At 40.5% G+C, this 14,827-nt stretch overlaps 1 long non-coding RNA gene across 1 annotated transcript in view; it reads left to right on the plus strand.

Annotated features, from left to right (window-relative positions):
• Nucleotides 1-14,827, plus strand: part of LOC141278348 (uncharacterized) — a 400,162-nt gene that overhangs the window by 160,320 nt on the left and 225,015 nt on the right. The window lies entirely within an intron of this gene.

Below are 14,827 nucleotides of genomic sequence, written 5' to 3' on the forward strand. Positions count from 1 at the left end.
TACGCCCTCCTCTGTGTATGTGTTGTCATCTCTCCTGTTCTCTTTGTTCTTGTGGCTTGAGTCACACCTTTAAAAATATTTAAAAGATTTTCTGAGGCTTTAGGAAGAAACAAAATGAAATGTGTATGTGCACAAAGATTCTTAAATATTTTTTAAGTATTTAAGTTGTATTTCATGCAATATTTGAAATAAAGATTATTTGTAATATTGAATTGTGTTATGGTGCCTAATAATAACCAAATACCTGTGACCCCACTCTGCAACCTAACAGAGGGAACAGTATCCATTTTGTTAAGGTGCCTGTGTGGGCTCCTATGGCATCCTCTTCCCACTCTGTTCTAAGAGTCTTCCTCCTAAATTTGCATTTTCTTGTTCATTTTTACTTCATCTCATAGTTCTGAAAAATTACTATATTAAGATTTATCTGGTGTGTCGATTGGTAATTCCAATAATTAAATCCTCTGGGGTCACAGTCTGCTGACACTCATTTATGGTTTCTTTTCTTTCTTCTTTTCTTCCTTCCTTCCTTTCTTTTCTTTCCCTTCCTTCCTTTTCTTTCCCTTCCTTTCTTTCCTTTCCCTTTCTTTCTCTCTCTCTCTCTCTCTCTCTTTCTTTCTTTCTTTCTTTCTTTCCCTCTCTCTCTCTCTCTCTCTGTGTCTCTGTCTCTGTCTCTCTCTCTCTTTTGGTTTTTTTGTGTTTGTTTTTAATGAGCACATTTAGGATTGAATTTGATCGTAGGTTACCACAGGCCCTAAGTGAGGGAGGCTTTGGTTCGTGTCATACTTGCATTTGCTTCTGCTAGACCCCAGGAAGTGCTGCCAAGCAGGGACTCCTTTATTTTCTTGGCTTGGGCTTTCCCTGACCAGACAGATGTTATCCATTTTGACTCCAGACACAGGTGACAGCAGGCTAAGAGTGGGTCATCTCAGAGGATGCTGGATGTGAAGGCTTCTGCAGCCAGGATTCCTGGAAGGTTCCCTTTGCTGGTAGGCAGACTCTTCCAGCGTGTAGTCCCGCTTAGAGGTTCCTGGCTTAATGTGGGAGTCCGAGTTCAGCTCCAAAGCTATGCAGGGGTCTAGAGTTTCCCATTACCCTCTGTCAGCGTTTGCCTTGAGGGCTGCCCTGGCTCTTATATTAGCTTAGGGCTCTGATTTCGGCTCACTGTTGCTGTTTACGTGCCCTTAATTTCTTGAATGCTTAGCAGTGAACTAAAAAATACGTTGGTTATAATTTATCCAGGTCTTGTTAAAGAATTGAGTGCACCACATTGCTAGATGCAAAGTCTATACTTGAAGTCTTATTTCCTTTGTGATATGAGAGCTGTCAGGAGATAGAGATTTGCATCTCGAAGTTGTTCAGTTACATTTTGTAAGCTGCCAGTGTTACTGCTGCTGTTTCTCCTGTTTGGCTTTCGCTTTTTATTATTGATATCTGGTTTTATTGCAGAGATTAAAAATAAAGTTGGTATTTTTCCTGCTTTATAGCTTTATAAAAAGATTTTCCTTGTGCCATATTAGGCAGTCAATTTTTTTAAGTTATATTGGTGCTTTAAGGAGTATATTTTGTCTTATTTACTATATTGTTAAGGTCCCCTTAATAATAATTTACTTTTACTCCCTTGAAATGTCAAGTTTTATGGGGTAAATAGTTTCCCACTGCTTTTTGTAGGTTTCTCCTTCACTGTCTCCAGATGTTACTTTATATGTGTGAATACTGTATCCTTGAGTGCTAAAAGATTGATAGATGACAATTTATCTTTTTAGTAATTATAACCTTTATCGGTATAAAGAGATGCTCTTTCATCAACACATTTATGCTATAAATTGCATGTTGACCACTTTAATAACAAAAGTTATATTTTGGTTTATCCTTTTTATTTCAGACTTTCTTAATATATATTTCATTTAAATGTTATAGTTTACAATTATTGCTCTGTTTTAGCCATATTTCCATCATGTATGTTTCTATCTTTAAGCAATATATTGTTTAGTTTTACAAATTTTGAAATGTATAGAAATGAAGTGATATTCATTCACTCAGCAAATATGAATTGAGCACCTATCCTGCGCTAGGCTCTTGAAAGATTGAATACACAAATGGACAATGGCCTGACCATATATGAAACCAGAACTCTGACCCACCATCTACAGCAATCTGTCCAGGAACTCAATCCCTTTGTCTACATTAACGGCCAAAAAGCCAGCCTGCTGTAAGTCAGACTTACAGGAAGTCAGACTGCTATCTCCAGGAAGCCAACAAAAACGTCTCTAAAAATTGGCCCCAAATGCTCAGGACTCGACTAATAACTGATAGTTTCCCTAGTGTTTGTCCCCTCTTCCAGCTTGGGATCAACAGAGAAAGCCTAGTATGTATTCCTAACCAATCACATAGATGCCCACTTAAGTTAGCCTACTTTTAGCTTCCCCAGGCTGACAGCCTCCAATCAGGGCACGTGTCAGACCTTCTTTCCTTTCCGCTATAAAGCTTCCCCACTCCTCTGCCTGCCTTTAAGTCTCTGTGAAAAGATAATGATGGTGTTAAGACACTTGCTCTAGCAAGCTCAGAGTAAATAGCCTTTTCTTCTTCTCATTTAGTCGGTATTTATTTCCATTTCCTGCTGTATCATGAGTACCAGATCAGAGAAAGAGCAAAAACAAACAAAAGTGCTGCCTTCATGGAACTTACGTTCTAATGGGACAGTGATGGGAGGAGACAGAAAAACATGATAAATGTTATGTAGAATACGTGTAGGTTATAAGTGCTATAAAAATGAGCAAGGGAAGGGACATGGGAGGGCAAAGAGTGGAAGGGGTTGAGGGAGTAAATCATATAGATGTAATGCAGCAGGACAAAGCCTTCCAGGCAGCAGGAACCTCAAGGCAAAGGCTCTGCTGCAGAAATATGCCTGGCACTTTCTAGAAAAAGCAGGAACTTGGGGCTGGAAAAAAGGAGTAAGGAGAAAAGGAGGAGATGCAGTCAGAGGCCTCGAGGAGCTGAATCATGGAAAGCTCTGGGGGCCGTTGGAAGGACTGTGACTTCTTCAACAAGGGAGCTGAGAAGTCTCTGAGCAGGGGAGTGACAGGGTCTGACTTTTGTTTTAAAAAGACTTCTTGGCTGCTGTGTTGAAATGAAATAGGGTGACCACATGCCCTGCCTTGTGCAGGACAGTCTTAGTTTATGCCTGTTGTCCTGGCCCCTTTCACTTTCACAGTGTCCTAAGTTAGACAATGAAACATGGGATCACCCTACCTAAGCACAGACAATAAGGGGGCAAGGATAAAAGCAGAGAGACGGTGGGAAGCTGTTCTGATAATTCTGGTAAGAAATGATAGTGCCATGGAAATGGTGACAGAAGTGGAGGTAGTAAGAAGTGTTTAATTTGGGCTGTGTTTTCAAAGTAGAGTCTGTGTTTTCCAAACACTCCGCGAGAGAGAGAGAGAGAGAGAGAGAGAGAGAGAGAGAGAGAGAGATGTGAGTGAGAGTGTGTGTGTGCGTGCGTGCGTGTGTGTGTGAAATCTAAGGTAACTCCACTATTTTTGTCTGAGTAACTAGAAAATGCATTCTTCATTAACCTAAATGGAAAAGCTGGAACCTAGTTTTCAGGGGAAGATTGGGAGTTTGGTTTTTAAAATTGTACTTTTGAATTGTCTATTAGATAATCATGGAGAGATACAGGGTAGAACTTGAATGAGTTTGGAATTCAGGAAAGAAGTGCAGGGTAAATACATAAATGTGTGCGTATATATATATACATATACACATATATATAAAATATATAAATATATAAAAATATATATTAAAAAATTTGCTGGGTGGAATATTCTATAAAGATGTGGTTCCCTGTCCAAACTATGTTGGCATAGCTCTGTTAACTGCTTGCATGTAAACTCTGAAGTCAGGGCCTAATATATTGGCATGGACAAAAAGTTCATTCAGGTTTTTGAAAGATGTTGCAGGAAAGCCCGAATGAACTTTTTGGCCAACCCAATTCCCCCCCTCCCCGTTTCAGTAGCCACTCCTTCTGTACCCTATTCTTGGAACATACTTTTCATTTTGAAGTATAACAACTCAATCAGAATATATTTGTGACAGTATTTATTAAAATTTCCTGGAAAACAGGAAACTCATTGGACCTTCAGATAAACTGCCTTCTCTCCTCAATCACATTTCTTGAGTATATTTGAATGATTTTTTTCTGTTGCAATTATTTTTTTTCCCTTCTTCAGGGAGAGCAATTTTTAATATAATGGTCCTCTATGATCTCCCCCCAAATATATTAGATTTTCTCTAAGCACCCCAGATTTTTTTTTTCACTTCAGCATGACATGATTTTTCTCAAGCCTGCCCTCATGTCACCAACTCATTATTTTTCATGAACGCCAATTCTGCTGTAACTCGTCATCCTTTTATAGGGTTCATGTAATACCTGCATTCCTTTACTCTGCTAGTTTTCCTTTCACTGTGTGTTATAGATTTATTTCCTGTTTCAGAGCGTTTATGTTTAATTTCTTTGACAGAAGCAAGCAACTAGAGTGTACTGTTTTCTTGTATTTCGTGTCTCTTCCATTGTTTCAGAGGTTTTGTGCTGGGTTGTTTCTTTTGCTTAGTTATCTTTCAAAATCAACTATTCTATTGAATCCAAAGAGTAAATATGGTTTAGTGAATGAACTGGATGGGGTAAACCTCCCTCAAACAGAAAACAGCTTTATTCTTTTTCGCCATCGCTGCCCCTCTGTACTATGTCAAACCTCTTTTTGATGTCCCTGACAATTCTTAGGGCATGTTTTATAGCTTTTGCTGTCACTTTCAACAACAATAATAGTCTAATTTTCCAGGCACGAAAAATCCATTCATTCTAATATCAGAGCATCAATATTCCTTCCAGTTTTAGATTTTACCCTTCTTCTAGTAAGCCTGATTCAGTCTTGGGTGCCTCCAGTGGAAAAGCTGGGAAGTGGTGGGTCAGCTCTGCCACCTATTCCTCTGTCTTTCCATTCCTGGTCTTTCACTTACAAGGCTGCTGCTCGCTCCTGTGTGACTACAGAAGGGCTGCGGAGCATAGGAAGCACAGTCAGGTGAGGGCAGGCAGGGTTTGTAACCCAATGTTGATACCCTTGCTATGGCGCATGTCCCAGTCAGCGGGCTTTTGTGTGGTTCCCTTGTCTTTCTCAGTGGCTCCTGGACCAGAATAGGCATTCTGCGACTGACTGTCTATTGGTGATGCCTTCTAACCGTCTACAGCCAACGATGTGAGGTAACACATAGAAAAATACTTAGCACGGCTTGTATTAGCTCCTACTACAGTTAAAGAGTATGAATGGTACTATTCCTACTACTTTTATGAGTGTACTTTTAGCCTCTTTATTTTGGTTCATTTTTTAAGGACTAATGTTAAGAGAAGCGGTATTTAAATAGGAGATCGTAACTACCAGCTCTCCTTGGCCCTGGGAATTTAGGAGGATTGTATGTATGTATGTATTTATAGATGATACTCTTGTTTGTTTGTTTGTTTGTTTTTGCGGTATGCAGGCCTCTCACTGTTGTGGCCTCTCCTGTTGCGGAGCACAGGCTCCGGACGCGCAGGCTCAGCGGCCATGGCTTATGGGCCCAGCCGCTCCATGGCATGTGGGATCTTCCCGGATCGGGGCACGAACCCGTGTCCCCTGCATCGGCAGGCGGACTCCCAACCACTGCGCCACCAGGGAAGCCCTGATACTCTATTTTGTAGAGAGAAAAATACTTAGAGTTTAATCCAGATACTGGAAGAAAATAGGCAACTGAGGCCCAGAGAGGGAATGACTCCTGCCTGTTCTGTAGGGACAAACAGCCAGGACTGGAATATGGGACTTTACCTTCTGTCTTTTAATTTGGGCCTTAGGACCCAAGGTATCTCCTCTTGAGGGGGAGGTGCTCCATGCTTTTATGACTGAGTATAGAGGGATTTCTGTTCACCTAATCTCACCTTATTCTTCCTGGTATCCTGATGGGTAGCCCTGTAGTGACATATATTTTGATAGATGATGTACCTTTCTTTTAAGGAACAAACCTTGCCTATAAGGAACATTGAATATTTGTGACCCTTTGAGAAATAACCACCAGATGTCACTGTAGGCTATGTTTTGTCAAATATGCTCAGAGGAAAAAACTGAGACCCAGCGTGTACCATGCATCCTAATGTTTCGAGTCATAAGGAGTTTTCTGGGGCTATGAGTTACTCCCTTTTCTGGTCTCCCTGAGTGCAGTACGCTGTTCCTTGTTTAGAGAGCTCCTCTTTGTATTATAATCTGTTCTGCCATCTGTCTCCCCAGTCAGAAGGCCTGTTTCTAATGGCAGAACCAAGGGGGGGGGGGCGGGGTCAGGGGATGTCATCTTTAAATTTCTTTCAACTCCACCAAATTTAGCCTTCAACAGATGATACCACCTAACAATGATTTCACTATGCAAACTCAAATTCAAGGTAAGTCACTTAGCTCCTCCCAGGTCCCCATTCATCCCGATTGTTCCCCTAATTGTCCTGTGTATAGAAATTCAGTAGCTGCCACTGACAGCCCTTCAAGTCCTGTGACAAGGTGTTTTTGTTTCTGTCCTCTACCGAAGTGCCTGTTATAGAGTAGACAGACTCTCAACTCACTCAACAAGAAGCAATCCTTCCCTACATGAAGGAGAAAAGAACTGTTTGTGCTTGCTTTGTTTGTTTGTTGCTAGCTTTTTCTTTTTTTTTTTTCTTGCGGTACGCGGGCCTCTCACTGCTGTGGCCTCTCCCGTTGCGGAGCACAGGCTCCAGACGCTCAGGCTCAGCAGCCACGGCTCACGGGCCCAGCCACTCCCCGGCATGTGGGATCTTCCCGGACCGGGGCACGAACCCGTGTCCCCTGCATCGGCAGGTGGACTCTCAACCACTGCACCACCAGGGAAGCCCTCAGTCTCTTCCATTCTGAATGTCATGGAGCACAATTGACATAGTAAAACCACCAAGATTCAGTAGTATAAGAAAGAAAAAAACTTAAACATGCTGGAAGGATGTTTTCCAAAGTTATTGACAGTATGGAACACCTATTACTAAATGGCTTACAGGAGTACTGCTTCATGGAGCGCTGCGTGGGAAATGCTAGTTGAATTGAAAGAGCGTAAGTTTGGTATCTGGGAACTAGTTTCCAATCCTGACTTTGTAAACTACTTAGCTGCAGTCAATACTACTCAAAATAAGGGACTGCAAGTTCACAAACTTCTTACTGCTAGACCGCACTACATAAGGAATATGTATAGAATATTGGTCAATTACGTTACTAAGCATACTGTTTGGTTCAGCTGATTTTTATTTTTTGGTAGCAGAACTTTCTTGATGAAGGAAGCCATATATGCTGATTTATATTCTATTGCAAGTCTGACACTGAATAGTGTTAGCTGCAGTGATTATAAGTAAACCACTTGACCTTTCTGATCTCAATTGCACTTTCAAATTATCAGGTTGGAAAATAAACTAATTTCTATAATTTTAAACCCGGTAGTTTTCCAGGAGCCCAGGGTTTTGGAACAAATTGAGTGTCTGTTGTAAACCTGTGACGTAACCCATGAGAAACATAAGGATTTGACCTTCATCTCCAACTTGTAAAATACTAGAAGCATTTAATCTTCTCTTACTTGTCCTAATCGTTTGACCAACAATAACTGACCCTGTAGTTTTTCCCTTATTATTTTTCAAAGTCCAGAGATACTATGGAGAGATACAGAGGCTGATGGTCAGTGTTAGTAATGTTGACTAGTATCTGGATGGTGCCTGCGACAATGGTGTATCTTTCTTGGATGATGAACAGATTGCATTATAGGCCTTTATGGCACACTCATCATCTGAAGTACAGAATGAAGATAATTGCAAGATGGATGAGGATTTGAAGCACAGCATGGTACTGTGGAAGGAGTATGAGCTTCTGAGTCATGTAGACCTGGATTTAAATTCCGTCTCTGTTACGTCCTATCTCTGTGATCTTGGACAGTTTTATTAGCCTTTATGGGTATTCATTCTCTCATCTACAAACCTCATAGGCTTGTTAGGAGGATTAACTGAGATAATGCTTCTGATGTACCTCTTAATTTTTATTTTTTATGTTTTTTTGCGGTACGCGGTCCTCTCACTGCTGTGGCCTCTCCCGTTGCGGAGCACAGGCTCCGGACGCGCAGGCTCAGCGGCCATGGCTCACGGGCCCAGCCGCTGCGCGGCATGTGGGATCTTCCCGGACCGGGGCACGAACCCGTGTCCCCTGCATCGGCAGGCGGATTTTCTAGTACATGGTTCATTGTTACTAGCTCAGAAAACAGTTATTTGATTCATAAGACATAAGGCAGTGCTTTAAATCAGTTTCACTTCTACACCATAATTGAGCCCTTGGCCCTCAGTGTAAGAAAGCAACCTAAGATTGTAGAGTTGTTGTAGAACTAAGGATGTGTCAGTCACTGGAGGGCCTTTCTCAAAATATATTTGCCTATATTTTCACCTCCATTTTCCTTCTACACCCCCCACACACCCATGTTTTTTCTTTATTCTCGTTTCCTTGGGGGCAGAAGTGTTGAGGGCAAATGTCTGTTTTTGAAAAGTTCCTCCACCTAACATTCTCCCCCATTCCACCACCAAATGAGAACCTCTGATATAATAGAAAGAAAACTTCAACTTAGTGAAGAGACTTTGTTGGATTTGAGTCTTGGTCCTGCTACTTTTCCTAGGTGATCTGGGTTATTATTTAGGTCGTATTTGTCTGCAATACCAAGTCAAACTGGTTTTAGCAAAAAAAAAAAAAAAAAAAAGGTTGGTGGAGCGTTTTTGGCTCACATGCTTAAAATGTGCCAGGTTGATTCTGGCTAGAATACAAGCAGTATCATAAGGACCTGTATTTCTCCATCTCTTTAGTTCTTCTTCCCTCTGTATTGGTGCTTCTCTCAGAGTTTGTGTGGTGGCCCTCCATCACTTTACTATTACTTCACTCTGATCATTCAGCAAAACCCCAAAGAGGGAGCAAATTTCTTTCCCCAGTAAGTCCCATAAGGCCTCAGCTCCACTCTGTGGCTTGACTTTTCTCTTGTGACCATTCCTGAACCAGTCACCTGTCACTATAGCCAGTGGGAATGGAACAGCCTGATTTGTTTACTCCTAGGCGGAGAAGATATCGCCCAGTACTTATCTGGGCAGTTACGGTTGTCTGTGGCTGATATCTATGCTGTTCCAGATATTAAATATTTTGTATATTCCCCTGTTCTTGGATTATAGTCCTGTTCTTAGTGTTGAGAAGAGATGTGATTTCTCTTGAGGCTCAAAAATCTGGAATTGTGAGGGCTTCCCTGGTGGTGCAGTGGTTGAGAGTCCGCCTGCCGATGCAGGGGACGCAGGTTCGTGCCCCGGTCCAGGAAGATCCCACATGCCACGGAGCGGCTGGGCCCGTGAGCCATGGCCGCTGAGGCTGCGCGTCCGGAGCCTGTGCCCCGCAATGGGAGAGGCCACAACAGTGAGAGGCCCGTGTATCGCAAAAATAAATAAATAAATAAATCTGGAATTGTGAAAGTGGTATGTTCCTCATAGGAAAATTACACTAGAAGAAAAGGAAATGAATAACTATTTTATAGGAAAAGACGTCAGTGCTTTGGGTCACAGCTTCCCCATATGTAAAATAGAAAATTTAAATCAGTTGGTCTTATATGTTGCCTAATCATTTTAATTTTCTATGAAAAGAACGGACTTTTGTAGCCTTTACTAGTACCTATTACCCATTTTATATTGAATGTACCTATATACAATAGATGTGTCTGCACATCTATATATCCGTGTGTGTGTGTACATACAGTACTAATTTTGCATACAAGGCAACTGAGGAGAAGCCACCAGGGTTCCCCCAGCAAATGTGACAGAGCCAGTTCTGTAATTATATTTCTTAGGGGACAGCTTTTTTTTTTTTTTATTTGACTATAGTCATGTCTTAATCTTGGTGTTTAACCATTTAAGAGGATTTTACAATTTGTGAGAGTCTCTTAGAAGTGAAAAGTAAAAACTAAGAGGTATGTGTCTCAAATGCTGGAATTTTAGGTATTATAACCAGAAGTAGGTCATAACATTGAGGAAAAGGATCATTGGAGCAATGACAGGGTCTGTGCCATCATTTGGGGAAAGAGTAATTAGTTGAAAAAACATCTATTTGCGTTTGACTGCTTTTCTATCTGCCTTGCCATACCCTTGTTTTCATGAATGCCCTTTCATCACATTCTTCACAATATCTTCATCCTAACCTATTATCAAACAATAAAAATGAGCCACTTTTCTAGAACATGGCATCTCCTCCCTCCTTGGCTATTGCCCTTACAATGACATGTCAGTATGAAAATTTAGATGAGAGTGGAGTGTTTGATCATTTTAAAATCATAGCATTTTAGACCTTGTGTATTCCATGGAAAGTTCCTTTGTTGCTGTTGTTATTGTCTGTTCATAGGGCTGAAAGGCTCTTTCTCTTCTCCACATCTTTCAAAGGTTTCAAACAGAAATTATTAGGTGAGCATTTGAAATCCAAACCACGGGCCCAGCCCAAGACACTCCATCTCATTCATGTGAAAATCACTTACTGAATGCTTATTCTGTGTAAGGCTGGGTGATATGTAAAGATAAATTGCTGCCTTATAGAGATAAGACCTGAACATAAATCATTACAAAACAAGATAGATAGTAATATATGTCATCAGAGAGGCATAGATAAATTGCTATGAGAGGTGAGAGGATAAAGAAATGACTTTGTTGGAGAGGAGCTATGGAGTGCTGTACTTTGGCATTTTTTGGCTACAAGTAAATGACTTCCTTCAAATGCGCTCAGGCTAAAGGCAAACGCATGTTCACATCTGATTCTGGCAGGAAGGGAAGTTTTCATGAAGGAGAAGCGTTCTAAGCTCAGCCCTTGAAAGACGAGTAAGATTCAGAATTAATTCAACTCCAAGAAACCCTGCTCAGCACTCCTGTCACCTTGGAGAAGGAACACGTGGAACTATTTACAGCCATTAGATGCTTAGCTGGAGGGTGACAGCTATTTGTCAGAATTGAAAGTAGACACCCCAGTATGGACGCAGATGGAAAGAGGAAAGCCTGAGAACAAGCCACTGGCTGAAGATGCAGGTCACACTGAAGAGTGGAGAAAGACAGCTGGGGGTCAGGGAGGGAATCCTGCATCTGCTTCCAGGGAGTTATCGAACAGCTACCAAGAGCAGGGTGGGCAGGGCTGTGGATTTAAAAAAACAAAAAGAATTGACAAAATTGGGCAGGCATTATGAAGAGGAGTGATACAAGTGGGATATTTGGGGAATGGATGCAATTTCTCTAAAAATGAAATTGTCATTTTATTTCTCTATGTGAAAATAAGTATATGAAAAGGAACTAGGTGGTCTGTATTTTCTCACCACACACAGGCTCTGTTCTGGGTGTTGAGAATACAGCAGCAAACAAGGAAAAGTCCCTGCCCCGAGGGAGCTTATATTCTACTATGGGGAGGGGATAAGTCAACAACAGTTATATACGATGTGTGTTTTATGGCAAACTGTGTATCAGGCTGGGGTTGAATCATTTCCAAATAATCTACCCCAACTATCTATTCTGGTTCTTACTCTTAATTTAAGATTTTTCTTACTAGTAGTCATTTAGTAATCCTTTTATTTATTTAGTTCATACATTTATTCAACAAATATTTGAGCGCCTACCGTGTTCCAGGCATTGTGTGATGGGCACCAGAGTGCAACAGCAAACGAGATGGATGGTGAACTCTGCCTTAAAGGAGCTTATATTCTAGAACAGTGTCATCTAATAGAATTTTCTGTTGTCCTATATCCACTGCCCACTGTGGTACCACCAGCTACTTATGGCTACTGAACGTTGTAGCGTGACTAGCATGACTAAGAAGCTGAATTTTTAATTTTATGTCATTTTAATTCATTTAAATTAATGTGGCTACTGAGTTGCACAGCATAGTTCTAGGAGGTATGGTCATCTATAAATAAATAAATTTAAATAAGTAAACCAATAATACATTTTAAATAAATAATGATGAATTACTTTAGGTGCTGTGAAAGAAATGCATGAGATCCTAAGTTATAGAAAAAATGGCAAAGGGTGTATTTCAAAAGGTGATGTGATAAAACTTGTCACCACATTCAAGATGAGACCTGAAGGATGGGAAAGAGCCACTTAGAGAAAGATTCTTGGGGAACAGAGAGGAGAAAAAGTCCACAAATAGGAGAATTCCTTGGCATGTGGGAGGGACTGAAGAAGAATAGCTGGAGTTTGCGTGAGAAGCAATGTGGACAAGTGGAAGCTGGAGGCTAGGGGGAGGCGAGAGCCATATCATGCAGAAATCGGGGGCAGTGTCAGTGTGTACGCCAGTTCCATAAAGGGTACCGTGCTGTCTCCTGAGGCCTGCCTGGTCCTTGTTTTCCAGCCCAGTGGTCACTTCCTAATGAATACTTTTTAATAGAACTGGGGCAAATTGGAGCACCTCACTGTATCAACCCATTACATTTGATCACCTGCCTGTTCTGCTATGTGATTCACTAGGAAAATATCACTGCCTACCATGGAACAAAAAGTTAAGTTAGACGAGGCCCATACTTGCAAGAAGTATAAGAAACTAAATACTAATTAAGAACTGATGTTTTAATAAGAGTAATTAATTATGAATGATTAGAAATAGGATGAAGCTATTTTTTTTTTTCTTTTAATATTGCTAGAAGGAAGCTAGCTGATGAGGTCTGAGGACACTTACTTCCTGAAAGCTTTTGGGAGGAAACATGGGGGAGTTAAAGAAGAGGACAGGAAATTGACTTTAAAATAACCTATTTTTAAAGCTATCAATCCTCGATTTGGATTTTCTTCTCTGAATGTATAGATATTCAGGCTTTAGAGATAAGTGATTTATGCAGGAGATACAGTCATTATGCAGATGAAATGCCTGGGGGAGGGGTGCTGGCAAAAAGCTGTGTTTTTCAGCTGTCACTTCTGTCAGCTTCATTGACTTTAAAAATTGTCAAAGTGAGAAAGTGGCATGGACATATATACACTACTAAACGTAAAATAGCTAGCTAGTGGGAAGCAGCCGCACAGCACAGGGAGATCAGCTCACTGCTTCGTGACCACCTAGACGGGTGGGATAGGGAGGGTGGGAGGGAGGGAGACACAAGAGGGAAGACATACGGGAACATATGTATATGTATAACTGATTCACTTTGTTATAAAGCAGAAACTAACACGCCATTGTAAAGCAATTATACTCCAATAAAGATGTTAAAAAAAATATTGTCAGGAAGTTGCCTTTTAGAATGTAGATTCCTCTGGGGGCAATGTTTATGTATTTTTTTTCTCTGTACAATCATGGTACATTGGCAGGGTTCTAGAGCCCAGGGAATCACCTCTGATGAAGAAAAAATGTAAAATGTCATCATATGCTTTGTTCTGCAAAAATAGAACTTTTCATTAAAATAGCAGTATGCGTTATAGATGTGCTAAATTTTAATCTCATGACTAACATTGACTTCAATGACTGTTGAACTTTTTCAACTTGCTTCGTCCAGCACCAAACTTATACATGTACTCTATCTTGGCATGTTGTTTTTCATAACTCATTGTGATACTGAAAGCCTATGAATAAGAGCACCTCTTTTTTTTTTTTTTTTTTTTTTTTTTTTTTTTTAATCTTTATGTTCCTTTATTGGAGCAAGATTCCTGACCAGTATACAGTGATGTATTTGCTACAGAGACCTGTGCAGAAATTACATACTATCCATCTAGACAGGTTTTCGTTACACTTTGCCTACTGATGGAATAGTTCCATTTATAAAGTTTTTATACATCAAAAAGCTTTGAATTTGACCAGACGGTCCATTAATTCATCTCTGAAAAAGCTAAGTGGCATTTAACTTTAGCTACTATACTTTACAGCATTAAAAACCTTATGCATTAGGTAGCTTCTCAAAATGTGATTTATGCACAATGGCATTTAGCAGACAGAGCAGAGTCCATCATCTCCCCCAGATTCACACAGACAAGTCTCATTTGAGAGCTATATGCTAAAAGAGCTGGTACTTTGAGACAAAAGTACTCCTAACCTGAGTTTCTTACCACCAATACGGACTTCTTACTCTGAAAGCCTGTCTTCTCGGCCACATTTTACAGTGCCGGCGAAGACATGCCAACAATCGTCCTGTGTATGAACTCGGCAGTAGAGCACCAGGTCTGTCTGATGTGGTGGCAGGCACTATTATATCCAGGTAAATAAAAGCCCATATCTTGAAATGGCAATTTGAGATACAAATCAAGGGTACAACATATTCAGAACTGAGCTTTCAGCAATCTGATATCCCAAATGATGTGAAAAATTTCAGAAACTGATGTCAAATTGTACCCATATGGGTTCCCAGCTATGGAGACATTAATACATTGATTCAAATCCCTTTACTCAATCAACATAGCCCTGAGGTCATCCTGCAAAGTGCATATCAAAAAATACGAAGTTAAGGTGACAAAGTTTGACGGTAACATTATACAAGTCAAACTTGCAAAGTCATATTAAGTATATCTGTTCTGAGAGAAAAGCATCAAATCCTTTGTGTACACATTTAGTTTTATTGTAACAAAGCAACTTGTACACTTTTAACGTTTAAAACTGAGCATCATCTTTCCTTTCCAGTGAAACAAAAAGAAAAATTTAAAAATAAACAGGAACAAAATTACAATAGAGAATGTCAATTGCAAATAAGATCCTACAGGTTCTGCTGATTCTCCCATCGAGTGGCAGGGCTCAAGTCATCATTAGGAGAG

This window comes from Tursiops truncatus, chromosome 3 (genome assembly GCF_011762595.2).
Source record: "Tursiops truncatus isolate mTurTru1 chromosome 3, mTurTru1.mat.Y, whole genome shotgun sequence".
In the NCBI taxonomy this organism is placed as follows: Eukaryota; Metazoa; Chordata; class Mammalia; order Artiodactyla; family Delphinidae; genus Tursiops; species Tursiops truncatus.